Source organism: Galeopterus variegatus, unplaced genomic scaffold (assembly GCF_000696425.1).
Source record: "Galeopterus variegatus unplaced genomic scaffold, G_variegatus-3.0.2 Scaffold979, whole genome shotgun sequence".
NCBI lineage: Eukaryota > Metazoa > Chordata > Mammalia > Dermoptera > Cynocephalidae > Galeopterus > Galeopterus variegatus.
The window spans coordinates 590,492-608,354 of NW_007727090.1; positions in this window are offsets into that span (position 1 = coordinate 590,492).

Consider the following 17,863-nt stretch of genomic DNA (forward strand, 5'->3'; position numbering starts at 1 on the left):
TGGGGGGGGGGGGGGGGGGTTGCTATTTTAATTAGATAGTCAGGGAAGGACTCTGATAAGGTGAAAAGTGAGCAGAGACCTACAGGAGATGAGCAATTGAGTGATTGGGGTCTCTGAGGAAAAAGCAACCGAGGCAGAGGAAATATTTCAGAGAGAAGAAACCTAAGGCATAGAATGACTTAATGAGCATCCCCCATCCCACCCCCAGAATAAAAACAGGGGCCAAGGCAGTTCTGTGGAGCACAGCAGACTCTACCTCCATTCTGTGGGCTGGATTATAGACAAGAGCAGAATGTCTGGATGGCTGCCAGGGGCTGTGGAAGCTGTGGAGGTGTGTCACGCAGGCCTCCCTTCCAGGAAGAACCTACTGCTAGGAGTGAAGAGAGATGACCGCCTCCAGCTCAGCACCTCTGGATCCACCCCAGCATCCAAGATGCAGTGCTTTCTCCCAGGCAGCCCTCAACCAGTGACTGATCATGGCAGGGGTACCAAAGAGTGACCACTGCTGTACAGTGAGGGACTCCTTTAAGGGCAGTCTTTGTGCCAGAGATCCCTCTTAGGCTGGCCAGGACATTTCCAGAGCTGCACCACAGTCTGAGTCTCTACCATACAATCACCCTTCCTTCCCCTTCTCCTTTCACAGTATCAGACCTGCATCATGGTTTAAAGGCTTTCCCTGCACACTCCAGCTCCTTCTTCCTTTTTGCCTTTCACAAGCCTTACCCCCAAGTAAGTTGCTTGCATTTCTAATCCTGTCCAGGTGTCTTCTGCTTCCCAGAGGACCCAGACTGACAGGGGCCAGAGCAAAAATACATGGGAGGAAATTACTCTGCCTCTACTACCTATTTAAGTCAGGTACCGGATCACAGAGATGAAGTGAGGGTGTCAAGGGATAACCCAAGTTTCCAGATAATCACTATCAGCCCTACCTCAAGCTAACTCAAATAGTCTGCAATCTGAGTGAAATATATTTATTAAAAATGCAAACTGTTTAAAAAACAATTCCTCTAGATATTTGTTTCAGCTCATTGCTACCCCCAAGCATTTCTTACCTCAAGCTAACTCAAATAGTCTGCAATCTGAGTGAAATATATTTATTAAAAATGCAAACAGTTTAAAAAACAATTCCTCTAGATATTTGTTTCAGCTCATTGCTACCCCCAAGCATTTCTTGTAGAAATCCTGGGGCTACTAATGGAGCAGTTCCAAACCCTTAACCAAATTCTGAGGAATGAAGGGCCCACTGCTTAGTTACCAAACTAGAATCTAGAGGGACAGCATTCATTGAGAGAGGGGGGAAGTTAGTATTCATTTCCACTGCTGGAAGTCAACCATGGGAATCTGCAGTCTCCAGTGACATTTTCTAGGCCTCCAACTGAGATGATTGTTACTGTCTTCTACCTCAGGCTATGTTCAGAGGTCACTGTCTGTGTCTGGCTTACCATGCTCCAATGACATTCCAACGAGAAACCATTCTTAGAGTGGAGAGAACCATGCTTTAATCACAGAGCTGAAGTTACAGATTGGGGCTCAAGAAGGCAATGGTTCCAAAGATTTTCTGGAGCAATCTCTAAAATCTCATCTGGAAAGCAAACACTGGCTGGGAAGGAAATATCTCTGGGTTGGGATCACATGGAAGATAGGTAGAAAAAGTTATAACCCGGTATTTCAGAGACAGTATTCTCTATGCGTGAGACACTTTCATGTGTTTGTATTTCTAAAGCCAACCTATGATGCCAGAGTTATACTTTAAGGTAATCCCTGTTTTATGGCTTAAAAAAATGTGGTTTGGAAGGTTAAGTGATTTTTCCAAGGTCATAGTGCTAGCAAGTAGCAAAGATAGGATTCAAATCAGGTCTTTGGGCTCCAAATTTAGGGACTTTTCCATGATTTCAGTGTTGGCTAACTAACTGTTCTCTTGGCTTTATCAACACGCCTGTATTGATAATAGTATTTTACCTTGTGGCCCCACCTCCTTGCTTAGTTGCTTAGATGAAATCATGTCAACTTTTAGTGAATCCATGGTTGGGAAGCACTGTAGTGGATATTTGCTAGTTTGGGGCATTCCAACATCCATTTTCTTCTTTTGGTACACATATTCTAATTTCTCTCTAGAGAACTCCCTCCTCCCCCACTTGCAGTCCATGTATTTTGGGTGGGCTCTAAAACTGCCTTCAGGAATTGGGCCTGTGAATCCCCCTAAATAATTATACTCAATCCTCTCAGCCACTGTAGTTTGCATTGGTATGTAGTCAGTCAGAACCAATAAGTCCTTTACCAGTGCTGCTGAGTTGGCAAGTGCTCTTTTCCAGTTGGCCTGAACCTGGGAGAATGTACCGCTGGGGCTGCTGGGGCCGTCTTGCTGCTCTGATTGGAGAAGGCCGTCCAAGAATGGTGCTCACAACAGCAAAAGCAGAGCCAAGAGATCATTAGGAAGAAATCAGGGTCTGGTGTCATTTTCTTTTTTCTTTTCTTTGCTCTGAATCAGGTCATTCTTGATGCCAAAAGTACCCCAAGAACTATCAGTTTTATGATACAACAAATTCCACTTATGCTAAGGCTAGTATAGGTCAGATTTTCTGATGCTTTCAACTGAAAGAGGCTTACCTGACACAACATACTTTCTCAATTCTGTTCAACTAGAGTTAAAAATCAATTATGACTCAACAAGAAAAAGAGGAATAACCCAATTAAAAATAGGCAAAGGATTTGAATAGACATTACTCCAAAAAGATGTATAAATGGCCAATAAGCTCTTGAAAACATGCTCAACATCATTAATCATTAGGGAAATGCAAATCAAAACCACAATGAGATAAAACTTCACACCCACAAGGATGGCTATAGAAAAGAATGTGGACAGTAACAAGTGATAGCAAAGATATGGAAAAATCGGAACCCTTGTACATTGCTGGTGGGAATGTAAAATGGTGCAGCTTCCTTGGAAAACAGTCTGGCAGTTCCTCAAACAATTACACATAGAGGTACCACATGACCAGCAATTCTACTTCTAGGTATATATCCAAGAGAAATGAAAATATATTTCTGCAAAAATTCTTGTACAAAAATGCGCTTAACAGTAGTATTCACAATAGCTAAAAATGGAAAACAACTCAAATGTCCATCACCAGGAGAACAGAAAAACACATTGTGATATATTCACACAAAGGAATACTACTCAGCAATAAAAGCTACTGATACATGCAAAAACATAGATGAATCTACAAACATGTTGAGTAAAAGAAACCAGACAGACTAATATATATGGTATGATTCCATTTATATGAAGTCCAAGAGCAGGCAAACTAATATATGGTGATAGAAATTAAAAAGTAGTTGCCTCAGTGGAAAGGAATGGGGTTTGACTAGAAAGGGACAAGAGGCAGAGTGAACTTCCTGGAACGCTGGGTGGTAGTTACATGGGCATGTACCATTGTCAAAACTTGTTGAATTAAACCTTAAGAGCAGTGCACTTCACTTAAAAGTAATGAATACTATGTTTTAAACATTTACTGCTTTCTCATTTCTGATGCGGGAAAAAAAGCACCTACTGAATTTATATAAGCTGATGGTTGTGAAAAGCTCTCCTATTCAAAAATATCTTCCCCCACCAACTTAGGAATGGACTGAATTTCCCCCTGATTAGTTTCTCTTTTGATACATAGCATTGAAAACCCTAAACAAAACGTTATATCAATTTTTCCCAATGAATATTTTAGCACTGCACTCATGTACGAAAGTTGGTCCTCCTCCTCAGCAAGGTACTTCAACCTACTATTGACTAAGATGATGAAGTTATTCAAGGCTCTGTCCCTCATCTTATCCTGGAGTACATTTATAAATCATTAATTTCCAACCTCCACTCCTTTCTTGTAAAGTTCTTCATTCCACTGAACTTAGCTAAAGAGAGCAGGTGACATATTTTAAAGTCCATTTATGAAAAAGATAACAAAAGTGATAAAACAAGTGATTTCCATCTTCAAATCTCCAAGAAGTTTGAAGAACCATCAGCCCTTACAAAATAAATTTCCACTCTGGCCAACTAATTCTCATTTCTTCAATTCTTTCATTACCTCATCCCACCTCCTAGCCATATACCTCATCGCTTACCACTTACTGACCAGTTTAATGGGCCACAGAAAGGCTATGGAAATTCTAAAATGCAGAGTCACTTACAAACCTCCCTCGCATGATTCCTGAAATCCCTGTGGGTGCACTGGAATATCCATTTTGATGGTGCTTTATATGTTAGAGCCCTTAATTGCTTTGTTAGTATGGACTTCTCTGTGAGCAAAAAAAAAAAAAAAGAAAAAAAGCAATGTGAGTTCCTTTGGGAGAACAGAGAGGAGACATTACCAAAAAAAAAAAAAAAAAAATGATATTATTTTCCAATACCAAGGAAATTCATTAGCAAACACATTAAAATGTACTTGAGTAGTCATCACACTGACTTGTTTTAGAAAAGGCCCTACTTTGGAAAAACACAGGGCAAAAAACATCTTCGCTGCTGTAGCTTGGCACGATGAGACAGCAGGATGACAAATGTCTTTTTTATTCTCTGTGGTACCTTAATATTTAGGGGACATGTGTTTCTCCCTCCCCTGAATCACCTTTATCACAGGCTAACATCATGTCATTGCAATTTCCCATTTCCACCTGTTACAGTGATAAGACACAAACACACTCCTCCAGTGTGTGGGAAACAAATTAGTCCAAAAGTCAGGAGGCTGAGCTTCTAGTCCCAGTTCTTGTACTAACTATGCAGTCTTAGGCAAATATCTCAAATTATCTTGACTTCAGTGTCCTTATCTTAAAAATTGAACTGTAATAGCCATGGTTCTGATGAAATGGAAGCTATTATCCCCCCACCCCCATGAGGGTTTCCTCAGGCCATAGAACCAATTTGTAGAGAAGGGGGACATAGCCTTATGAACAGTAATCAGGTTGCTGCTATATAATAGGGATGGGGCAGGGAGGACTATGTTTAGAGCTCAGGGATTCAATGAATAACCTCTTAGCACTCTTTGGCCCAGTGGTGTGGCCAATGGAAAAGTGCAGCCACTCAAAAAAGACAGGACTGTCAATGTCTTGAATACTATATGCAAGGCGGTTTAGCTCTCTCCAAAACTGCTTTAGAAAAGTAGGCAAAAGCATCTTTACTCTCACAACCTGGCAGAAGGAGAGGGATAAAACACCACATCCAGCTGAGGCACTGATAGAAGATAAAAAGAACAGAAATGGGAGATAGGAAAAGGTAGCCTTGAGTACAAATTTAGGCCTTGTGACCAGCTACAGATGCAGGGGTGTTTTATGTTGCTTAGTCATTTTTCCCTCTCCTCCAACCCTCCTATTTTAAAAGAAAAACACTGGGGGTGGCTAACATTTTAGGTTCAGGTGGGCATATGACCAACTTATCATCATTCCAGGTCTATGCTTTACCCTGTTGCTTTCTGCTGGGTTCCCTGGAAAGTTGACCTAAATGCATTGCATCAGTAGGTTCTCTGGTCTTCTGGCTTCCGGTTGGTTTCAGCAACAAGGAGCATAGACAGAAGATCAGAGGAAGGAAGGCAGAAGAGCAAGATCAGGGTATTTATTCCTGTCTATAAAGTCACTGTGCTGTGGGCTGGCTCCATCCTTTCACCAGAAGTCATAGCTCTTGTCAAGCAGGTCTCCCACATAGCCATAGCTCCTAGTTCTAATAATGGCTTTCTTTCCTTGCCCCTTCAAGCCTATAGGTGGGAATGATACCCCATGTTACTAACACCAATGTATTTTATTATCACTTCTGGGTTCCTTACACCCTGCCCACACCTTTGTAAATAGTTCCTTTATTAAATCTCTTCTTAGATTAGCAAATTTGTGCAAATAAATTACTTTTCTGCTGGAGCTGTGACTAATACAGACAGGTTTCTTATAGGAACTGCAAGGGGGTTCAAGATCAAGTGAGGTTTTATGTTAAAAATATGTGTGAAGTTTTTTTGAAGAATATAATGACTGTGGAAGTTCAAATGAAGCATATTCAGTATGTACAGAAAAGGAGGTAAAACATATACATACGGTTTAAAGAATAATGATAAAATGAACACCTACGTGACCACTGCTATGATCCATATATAGAATATCGCTGTCTCCCAGAAGCATGTCCTCCGTACTCCTCTATCCCCCCCAACAAAGTCACCTTTATTCTGACTTTTATGGCAATCACTTTATTGCTTTTCTGCATTTTACGAACTAATGTACATTTTATTGCTATGTAAGCATCCCTTAAATAGATAGTTTCATTTTGTGTGTTATAGAACTTAACTATAATGGAATCATACTATAGAAATTCTTTAGTGTCTTGCTTGTTTTGCTCACTATTATGTTAGATGTACCCATGTTGCCCTAGTTCACTTTCACTGCTGTATGCTGTTCCATTGTAACAATAGTCAATCCTTTATTTATCTATTCTACTCTTGATGAATGTCTGAACTGTTTCCAGTTTCAGGCTATTTAGAACAGGGCTGCTAAGAAACTTTTTGTACTCATCTGCAGTACACAATCCAAAAGTTTCTCTAGGACAGTGGCTCTCAAACTGTTTTATCTCTACACCCTTAAAAATTATTTAGGACTCCATACAGCCTTTGTTTATGTGGATGGTATCTTTCAATATTTGCTGTATTAGAAATTAACACTGAGAAAATGTTTGAATATTTATTGATTTATGTTAACAATAATAAACCCATTACATGTTAAAACAAATAAGTTATATTTAATGAGAAAACTGTAAAGTTTGGGAAGATATTATGGAAGAATTTTTTATGACCTTGAGATATGTAATGTTGAAACAATACAAAAAGCAAAACCATAAAAAATTGATAAATTGGACTACATTAAAGAACTTCTATTCATGAAATGCTACCTAAGAGAGTGAAAACAAGCCACAGCATAGGAGAAGATATGAGCTACAGATATAACCAACAAAGGAATTGAATCTAAAATATAAAAAAATGCATACAGAAGAAATCAGTTAACCCAACAGAAAAATGGGCAGAAGATTTGAACAAGCACGTCACAGAAGACGGAATCCATATTTTCAGGGAAACCAATAAGTATATGAAGACCTGCTCCACCTTATTCTGCTCTTTAATATTGAGAGAAATGCAACAGAAAAACAAAATAAGGTATCAGTGCCATACCAACTGTTCGTGATAATGTGGAGTGATGGGGGGGCCGGCCTGGTGGCGCACTGCTACAGTGTGCCGCTTGGGAGCGTGGCGGCGCTCCCGCCGAGGGTTCGGATCCCACATACAGACTGGTTCCCGCTCACTGGTTGAGTGAGGTGTGGGTGCAGCACCGAGGGTTGCGATTCCGTTGCCGGTCCCGGTCCGGTACGGGCGCGACACTGAGGGTTGCGATCCGTTGCCGGACACGAAAAAAGACAAAAAGGAAAAAAAAAAATAATGTGGAGTGATGGGAATTCTTGTAGGCTGTTGATGGGAATATAAATTAGTACAACCTCTTTGAAAAAGAGTGTGGCACTGTCTAGTAAAGATAAAGTTATATATACCTTCTGACACTGCAATTTCACTCCTAGGCTTGTATTCTAGAGCCCCAGTTCCCAAAGAGTGGTCTGTGGACACCTGAATGTCCCCAAACTTTCTGGGCGTTTGTGAGGACAAAACTATTTTTATAATAATACATGTTTTTTTTTTTGTCTTTTGTCTTTTTCTGTGTCCGGCAACGGATCGCAACCCTCAGTGTCGCCCCCGTACTGGACCGGGGACCGGCAATGGGATCGCAACCCTTGGTGCTGCTCCCGCGCCTCGCTCAGCCAGTGAGCGGGAACCGGTCTGCATGTGGGATCCGAACCCTCGGGCGGGAGCACCACCGCGCTTCCCAAGTGGCACACCTATCCAACGCGCCACCGGGCCGGCCCAATAATACATGTTTTTCATTGTGTTAACATCTACACTGCTGGCGTGAAAACATCAGTGGGCGAAATTGCTATGAGCTTAGAATGAATCAAAACACTAGCACCAACTGTACCATAGTCATTGAATTCTTCAACAGTACTTACAGTCAAACAACATGCCAATTTAATTTAGGAATATCTTTAATGAATCAGTGAAAATTATTTTGCATAAATCTCAATTATGGAGTACACTTTTTTTTTCTAATGAGATTAATGGTGGTATTAATGAATGTGAGATTTTTGATGTTATATAAGGAAATGTGCCGACATTTGGGAAATCTGCATGACACAATGAACCAATATTTTCCAAATGACCAATGCATGTTACAAAATCATTACATTTCATTCAATGCGAAAGAGAAATCAATGGATTTTACTGTAACAGAATACGTAGTTCACTGCTGTGATTTCAGATTCCATGTTACAACTACTCTTTAATAAAATACCATTGCAATGTTGAATAGAAAGATGATAGTAGGCATCTTTTCATTTTTCCTTATTTCAAAGGAGAAAGCTTTTAGTATTTCGCTATTCTGCATGTTTGCTGTAGATACCCTTTATTTGACTTAAAATTTCCCTTTCATTTCAAGTCTGCTTGTTTTAAAAATTTATATATTGATTTTTTTTTTAAACCATTTGCTTTTTCTGAATATATTGAGGTGGTCACATGGTTTTTCTCCTTTTTCTATTAAAATAACAAATTACTTTGATTCATTTTCAAATGTTAAACCAATTTCATATTCCTAGGATAAACCTAATTTGGTTTTACGTAATATCTTTTCACATTGCTGGATTCAGTTTGCTAATATTTTGTTTCATATTTTTCAAGTTATGTCCATAGGTCAAAATAGTTTGTAATTATATTTTGTCACCCTCTCAATGATGAATTTTAATATCTTATGAGTTTGTGAATTATTCCCTTTTTTATTTTATGTGTTTATGCAGTATTAGCATATTTTGTTCCGTAAAAGATTGGTAGAACTCACAATAAATCCTTCTGATCCTGGAATGTTCTTTGTGGATTTTCTCTGAATGATTCAACTTATTTAATAGTTATAGTGTTATTCAGTTTTTTTTATATCTTTATAGGATTTTAAATGTTTTCCCCTAGGAAATTAGTCCATAATTTTCAAATGCATTGGCTGTAAGTCATTCATTATATCCTCTTATTATCTTTCTAATGTCTACAACATCTGGAGTAATATGCCCCTTTTCATTCCTGATTGTGTGTGTGTGTATTTTCTCTCTCTTTGTCGCTGTCATTGATATCACCAAAGATTTGACATCTTTGTTACTTTTTTCAGAAAATCACCTATTGGCTTTATTGTTCCAATTATATATTTCTTCTATTTCATGTATTTCTATTCTTGTTTGTTGTTTCCTTCCTACTACTTTGTTTGTGTTTATTTTGCAGGTTTTTTCCTAATATCCTGAGGTAGATGCTTGGCTCATTAACTTTTAGCCTTTTTCCTTTTCTAATTTTTTAAGTCTATAAATCAGCCCTGTAAGCATTTTTTAGCTGTACCCTACAAATTTTTGATATGTAGAATCTTATAATCATTCAGTTCATAATTAAAAAAACATAATTCCATTATGATTTCTTCTTTAATCCACAAGTTATTTAGAAGTATGTTTTTAATGTTCCAAACATATGAAGATATACTGCTTACCTTTTTATTATTCATGTATAATTAGATCACATTATGGTCAGAAACCATCCTCTGTATTATCTCAGTTCTTTAAAATATGTTGAGGACTGCTTCAATGACCTTGTATGAATCCATTTTTGAAATGTTTTGTGTGGACTTCAGAATATTTTTCTGCAGTTGTTGAATGACATATATATAATCTCTATTAGGTCAATTTTATTAATTGGCATTGTTTGAGTCCTTTAATTATTTTCTTATCTTCTTGCTCTTCATTATTAAAAGATAGATTTTTTAATTTTCCATATAATTGTAGATTTTTCTATTTCTCCTTATCATTCTTCTGATTTTCTCTTATGCAGTTTGAGGCTGTGTTACTAGGTGCATATACATTTTAAATATTTATATTTTCCTGGTTAATTGAAATTGTATTGTTAAAAAGTGATTTTTTCAATTTTCATAATTTTTATTGTGGTAGAATATATATATAACATAAAAGTTGTCATTTTAACTATTTTTTAAGTATACAATTCCCTTGGCATAACTTAGATTATATTATGCAACTATCACCACTATCTATTTCCAAAACTTTTTCATCACCCTAAACTGAAACTCATAATCATTAATCAGAAGTTCCTCATGCTCTCTCCCTGCCTGCCCCTGATAAATTCTAATCTATTTTATGTCTGTATGAATTTGCCTATTTGAGACATTTTATGTAAGTGGAGTCACACAATATTTTTTCCTTTTGTGTCTAGCTTATTACACTAAGCATATATTTTCAAGGTTCATCCATGTTGTAGCATATATCATAACTCATTTCTTTTCATGGCTGAATAATATTCCATTGTATGTATATACCACATTTTCTTTGTCCATCTACCTTCTGAATACTTGGGTTGTTTCTACCTTTTGGCTATTGTGAACAATGCTACAAGGAACATTGGTATTCAAGTATCTGTTAGAGTCCCTGCTTTCAATTCTTTTGGGTATATACCTAGAAGTGGAATTGCTGAGCCATATGATAATGCTATGTTTAGCTCTTTGAGGAACTGCCAAACTGTTTTCAGTAACAATTTTTGCCTTAAAGTCTTGTATTAGTTGGGGTTCTCTAGAGAAAGAATGAATAGGATATGTTTATAAATATATGAGAGAAAGAATGAATAGGATATGTTTATAAATATATGAGGTTATGTTTATAAGTATATAAATTAGGGGAATTTGTTCACGATATTATGAAGAGGAGTCCCACGATAGGCCATCTACTAACTGGATGCTGGTAGCATGGCTCAATCCAAGTCCAAAGCCTCAGAACCAGGAGAGCCGATGGTGTCCTTGGTGTAAGTCCTCGAACCCAAAAGTTGAAGTCTCGAGTTCTGATGTCCACAAACAGGAGAGCAGAGTGTATCCCAGCTCCAGGGATGATGGCAAGACCTACCTCCAAAATCCGAAGAGTCTCTGCTGTGATTCACCTGTAGGGACCTGCCAAAGGCTCCAAACAGTATGCCTGTCTAGCACTGATACCTCAGGGACCATTGGATCTGCTGGATCATATGGCCCAAGGGGCACAGCAGCTTGCACAGCAGTCTGGCCATATGGTAGAGAATGAGACAGCATTTCCAGGAGAAAAATTCAAGGGTGCAATGGAAAAACTGGTTGCATGGCTCTGAGGCAGCCAGGTGCTAATAGCCAACAGTGGGAGAAAGGCCCCAAAGGCATTTCAGAAGTTTTCCAGGCTACCCTTCCCATCACAGGCCCAGAGGCTGAGTGAGAAAGAATGGTTTTGGGGAACAGGCCTGAGGTCCCCTCCACAGGCTCACTGCCCAGGGCCACCTACAGAAGCTGCTTCTGACACCAGAACCTTAACTGCTCCAGCTGTAGCAAAATTGGCCCCAGGTGTGGATGGACCTGTAGCTTTGGATGATACAACCAAAGCCTTGGTGGCATCCACGTGGTGTTAAATCTGCAGGCTCACAGAAGGCCAGAGCAATGGAGGCTTGGGAGCCTTCACCCTCCTTTCAAGGATGTATGGAAAAGCCTGGTGGCCCAGGAAGAGATCTGTCACAGGGGCAGATTCACCACATAGAATCTTTACTAAAGCAATGCCAAGAGGAAATGTGGGGTCAGAGTTGCAGCAGAGAAACCCCACCAAGGCCATGTCTTATGGAGCTATGAGAGCAGCACCACCATGGAGACCCCAGACTTGTAGAGCTGCCAGTGTGTAACGCCAACCTGGGAGAGCTCAATAATAGCCTGAGACCAGAAAAGGCCAAATGGAAGACGTTAGAGCCTTTACCTAGGAAAATAGTAAATAAAAAACAGTACTGCATCCCTGAATGATTGCAGAGATTAGTGCTCTATCAAGAACTTGAAAGTGGCAGGGGTGGTGATTCCCACCACATCCCCATTCAGCTCTCCTATTTGGCCTATGAAGAAGACAGTAGGATCCTGTATAATGGCAACAGATTATCGTAAGCTTAACCAAGTGGTGGCTCCAATTGCAGCTACTGTACCAGATGTGGTTTCATTGCTTGAGCAAATTAACAGATCTCCAGGTACCTGGTATGCAACTATAAATCTGGCAAATGCCTTTTTCTCCATCCCTGTCCATAAGGCCAACCAGAGAAGCTGGTAAGGCCAGCAATACACCTTCACTGTCCTACCTCAGGCATGTATCAACTTTCCAACCCTATTTCACAGTTTAGTTCACAGGAATCTTGATCACCTTTCCTTTCCACAAGACATTACATTGGTCCATTATATTGATAACATTATGCTGATTGGACCTAGTGAGCATGAAGTAGTAACTCTGTACTTATTGATAATATACTTATGTGTCAGAGGATGGAAAATAAATCTGACTAAAATTGAGGAGGCTTCTACCTCAGTTAAATTTCTAGGGGTTCGGTGGTGTGGGGCATGCATGTTGAGGTATTCCTTAACAAGGAATAAGGATAAGTTGTCACATCTGGCGCCTGCTACAACCAAGAAAGAGGCGTAATGCCTAGGTGGCCTATTTGGATTTTCACATTCCTTAGTTGGGTGTGTTACTCTGGCCCATCTACCAAGTGACCCAAAAAGCTGCTAGTTTAGGGTGGGGCCCAGAACAGGAGAAGGCTCTACAACAGGTCCAGGCTGCTATGCAAGCTGCTGTGCCCCTTGGGCCATATGATCCAGCAGATCCAATGGTCCTTGAGGATACTGTCTGGAGCCTTTGGCAGGCCCCTACAGGTGAATCACAGCAGAGACTCTTAGGATTTTGGAGGAAGGTCTTGCCATCATCCCTGGAGCTGGGAAATATTCTGCTCTCCTGTTCATGGACATCAGAGCTTGAGACTCTTCAGCTTTTGGGTTCCAGAATTTACACCAATGGCACCATCGGTGCTGTAGATTGAGTGCCCCCCACAAACCTAATTGGGGCTAAATCCCTACTGTAACTGTTGAGAGTGGAAAATCCTATTACAGTAATTGAAAGGTGGGGCCTTGAAGAGGTGATTAGGTTGTAGGACCATGCTGTATAGTGAATGGATTAAAAATGGTGGTCAAGAGCATGATTCTGAGGGCTTTAAAAGGAGAGTGAATGAGGAGGTGAGTCTCTTTCTGCTTCTATCATCTGGCAATGTGAGACCCCTGTGTCTCTGTCACCACCACCAAGACCCTCACCAGATGTGTTCCCTGGACTTTGGACTTCCAGCATCTGACACTGTGAGCAATAAATTTCATTTTCTTACAAATTACAAATTACCCAGTTCCATGTATTATGTTATAAGCAAGAGAAATAGACTAATACAATTGGCTTCCCTAGTTCTGAGGCCTTCAGACTTGTACTGAGCCATGCTACCAGCATCTAAGACTTACAACAAGGACACCATCAGCTTCCTTCCTGATTTCAATTCTTTTGGGTATATACGTAGGAGTGGAATTGCTGGGCCATATGGTAATGCTATGTTTAGCTTTTCAAGGAACTGTCAAACTGTTTTCAGTAATGATTTTTGTGTTAAAGTCTATTTTGTGTACTATTAATATTAGAATGCCAGCTCTTTTTTGGTTATATTTACAGGGCATTAACTACTTCCATTTTAAAATTTCAACCTCTTTGAATATTTATGTGTTTTTTAAATCCAGTCTGAAAATCTCTTTTAACTGAAGTATTTAATCTATTTAACACTTTATTTAATTTTAATCAACTGATATTAATAACTAATATATTTTAAATCTATTGCCTTATGTTTTGTTTTTTCTTTGCCTCACTTTCCTATGTTTTTCTCTTTCTTCTCTTCTTTTGTATTAATTTTATTTTTTTAACTTTTTCCTGTAATGGTTTATAGGGTATATTCTCCATATCTATGCTTTTAGAGGTTAGCCTAAAATTTCTATATGTATACATAACCTATCAAGTCAAAAGTTAGTCAGTAATGTTATTCTTGTGCTAGATATCACAAAGACTTTAAACATTAACTCCATTTACTCACCTCCTAATTTGCATGCTTTATTTTTGTGTATTTATCTTATTTTTAAATCCCATAAGACATTGTTAATATTATGATATGCACAACAATGCATTGTTTAGATTTATCCACATATTTACCCCTCTCTTTGCTCTTCATTTTTGCTTGCACCTCAGAGCTCCTATTCTGGGATCACAGTCTTTTTTCCAGAATGACATCCTTCTGAATTCCTCTTAGCAAGGGTCTGGATAGTAGGAAATTCTCTGTGTTTCTATTTGTTTATAAATGTCTATATTATGTCCTCATTCTTAAAGGTGCTTTTACTAGGAATAGAATAATAGGTTAACAGTTATTTTCTTTCAACCCATGGAGGGTATCATTGTACTGTTATTTGGTTTCCATTGCTGCCACTGAGAAGTCAGTGGTCAGTAGAATTGTTGTTCCTTTGAAAAACATGTCCACCCATGTTCACCCATGTCCTACCTTCAATCTCTTTTTCTTTGGTGTTTATTATTTTTATTATGATGAATCTGGGTGTGAATTTCTTTCTTCCTTTATTTAGTCCTTCCTTCCTTCATTTCCTTCCTTCCATCATCTCTAAAAACTCACTAATGTTTTTTAATTGAAGCATAATTGATTATACATATTTTGGGGGTACGGTGTTGACTGCTTTCACTTATATACAACATGTGATGATCAAGTCAATATTATTATCATATTCATTATTACAAACAGTAATTGTTTTTTGTTTCCCTTACCCAATATCTTCCTAACTGCTCTCTCCCTCCCCCACCATCTCTAGTAAATGTAGATTTGCTCTCTCCTTCTGAAAGATCAACATATTGTTGTGGAACTTCTCTTCTCTTCTCTTCTCTTCTCTTCTCTTCTCTTCTCTTCTCTTCTCTTCTCTTTCTTCTCTTCTCTTTTCTTTCTTCAGAGAACATATATTTAAGCCTCTGCTGTTACTCTGATTTTCTGGTTTTTTGTTTCCCTTACCCAATATCTTCCTAACTGCTCTCTCCCTCCCCCACCATCTCTAGTAAATGTAGATTTGCTCTCTCCTTCTGAAAGATCAACATATTATTGTGGACTTTCTCTTCTCTTCTCTTCTCTTCTCTTCTCTTCTCTTCTCTTCTCTTCTCTTCTCTTCTCTTCTCTTCTCTTCTCTTCTCTTCTCGTCTCTTCTCTTTTCTTTCTTTCCTCCTGCTTGGGATTTGTTTGGCTTCTTGAGTGTGTGGATTAATTCCATTCATAAGTTCTGGAAAAGTTTAGGCCAATATTTCTTCAGATATTATCTCTGCCATATAATCTCTGTCTTTTCCTTCTAGAACTCTAATTAAATGTATGTTCGACTTTCTCACTCTGTCTTTCATGAATATTAATCTCTTTTTCATATATTCTATTTCTTTGAATTTCTGTGCTGCGTTCTGTAAAATCTTGTGACCTAACCTTCCTGTTCTCTATTTCTCTTTTCATTTGTGTCTAATATGTTGTTAAGCCACTGATTTTTGTTCTGTTTTCAATCTCAGTAATTATAATTTTCAGTTCTAGAAATTTGGTTCTTCTTAAAATTTCCTTGGTCACTTTTTATAGTTTCTGGTATCCTGAAGATATTTTCAAGCTTATCCTTTATTTCTTTAATAATAGTAGGCATAATTGTTTTATAATCTGTGTCTGATAACACCATGTCTGAAGTCTTTTTGACTCTGTTCCTACTCTTTTGTTTCTTCTAGCTCTCATACATGGTGCTTATTTTTTTATGTGTGCTTAGTTGTTTTTTACTGTGTGTTGCTCACTGACCTTGAAAAATTGTTTGTGTTAATACATTGAGGCCCAGGATGAAGGTGACCTCTTAAAATAGATTTGTATTTGTCACTTTTAGTCCCTAAAGTCTTCATCAACATGGTACTAAATTAAATTAAGTTTATGATTTGAGTTGTTTTGGACCACCACGTGGTTATAACTGCAATAATGCCGGCAAGTGATTACAAATTTTCAAGCATGAAATTGTTTCCCCATTGCATTGCTCAGCAGTTTCCTGTGGGTAGAGATTTGGGGAAAATGTAACCTTTGAATTCTCAGTTCTGTTGGTGGATTTTCTTTTGTATTTTACTCCTCAGTAACATAAAAGCTCAAGTTGGCAGGATTGGCAAATGCCCTCAGGACAAAAGTAGCTTCAGTACTCTGTATACTTTAGATTTTGTCCTGCTAGTTCTTTGTTGTCTTTTTAGTACTTTGATATTTTTAATATAGTTTTATTTTTTGGTAATAATTTTTAATATTTGATACTCTTTGCTGTGGATTGAATATCCCCCCAAAACTCATTGAAGCTTGATCCTCATTGTAATATGTTAAAGAGGGTGGGAAATCAGAGTATGGCAGTGTGGAAAGGTGGGGACATTAAGAAGTGATTGGGTAGTGACAACTATCCCCTTGTGAATGAATTAATCCATTTGTGGAGTAATGCGTTAATTATTTAGTGGGTTGTCATAGGAGTGGCATTCATGACTTTATAAGGAACACGTGAGCACGTTTAAGAACTCTTGCTATCTCACCGTGTGATTGCCTGCGTCACCATGAGACCCTTTGGAGATTTCCTACCCAGAAGAAGGCCCTCACCTGGTGTGCCCCCTGAACTATGGACTTCCCAGCCTCTGAAATTGTAAGAAATAAATTTCATCTCTTTATAAATTACCTGGTTTCTGTTATAAACAACAGAAGATAGACTAATACACTCTTTATCTTCAATCTAGCATTCTTAGTTGTCAGTCTCTGTAGTCAAGTGACAGATGAACTGTTCCTTGGACTGGCTCCTGGACTAGTATCCACTAAATCCTCACAGTTGCTATGTTTGGTCTTCTGCTGGTATCTATTGCTCAGGGCTATAGCATGGGTATTTCATAGGATGGTCATTTTTCTCTCCTTGGCTAGGACCTGGTGGTATGCCTTAACTAACTCAGACCCACCATGGTTCTCACTAGCACTAGACCTCTTTGGATCTCTGCCACATCTTCTGTTCATCTTCCTCTCCACTTCTGCTGTGGGATCACTTTAACCTCCTTATGACAGACCTATTATCTTTCAACTGAGCTGTGTTCTGTGTCCTCCACTAGAGATACAGGAACATCTGAGTCCCTTCCACACCACACAGGAGCTACTGGATGCTCAAACTGGGCCCTCTTTTTACCTGACTCCTCTGCGTCTTTCCTCTTCTGGGCCCACCCTCTTGTGCTGCTGACTCACCTTAAACAGTCGTTTCCGTCTGGAATCCCAAATAGGAAGTAGAAGAGAAGCCCCTCTGGCCTTAGCTTTCCCCTCCACCAATCTAATACACCTTCCTTCTCTGGGACTTATTCCTGGGATCAAGAAAACTTTTCAGGGCCGGCTGGTTAGCTCAGTTGGTGTTACAGGTGCAGCCTTATAACGAGGTCAAGGGTTTGGTTCACTGTACAGAGCTGCCAAAAAAAAAGAAAGAAAGAAAAAGAAAACTTTTCACTGCCTAGCTTTCGTAACTTGAACTCCCTTCTTCTACCTACAATCCACTAGAACAGGAAGGAAGAGGTCCAAACACTCCACTTCCTCAACTTCAGATCTTTGTCCCATCCTGGGACAGTAAGCTCAGTGGTCTGCTTAGGTGGATGAAGTTGTCTCCTTATACCATAAAAGAAACTCTGTGATCTAGTCAACCAGGTTTAGCCCTTGATATGTCAGTTGTAGGAAAAAGAATGTGAAAAATCTTTTCTCTCACACCTTTTTTTTCTGACTTTCTAAATCACTATTTTTTTTTTTTTTTTTTTTTTTTTTTTTTTTTTTTT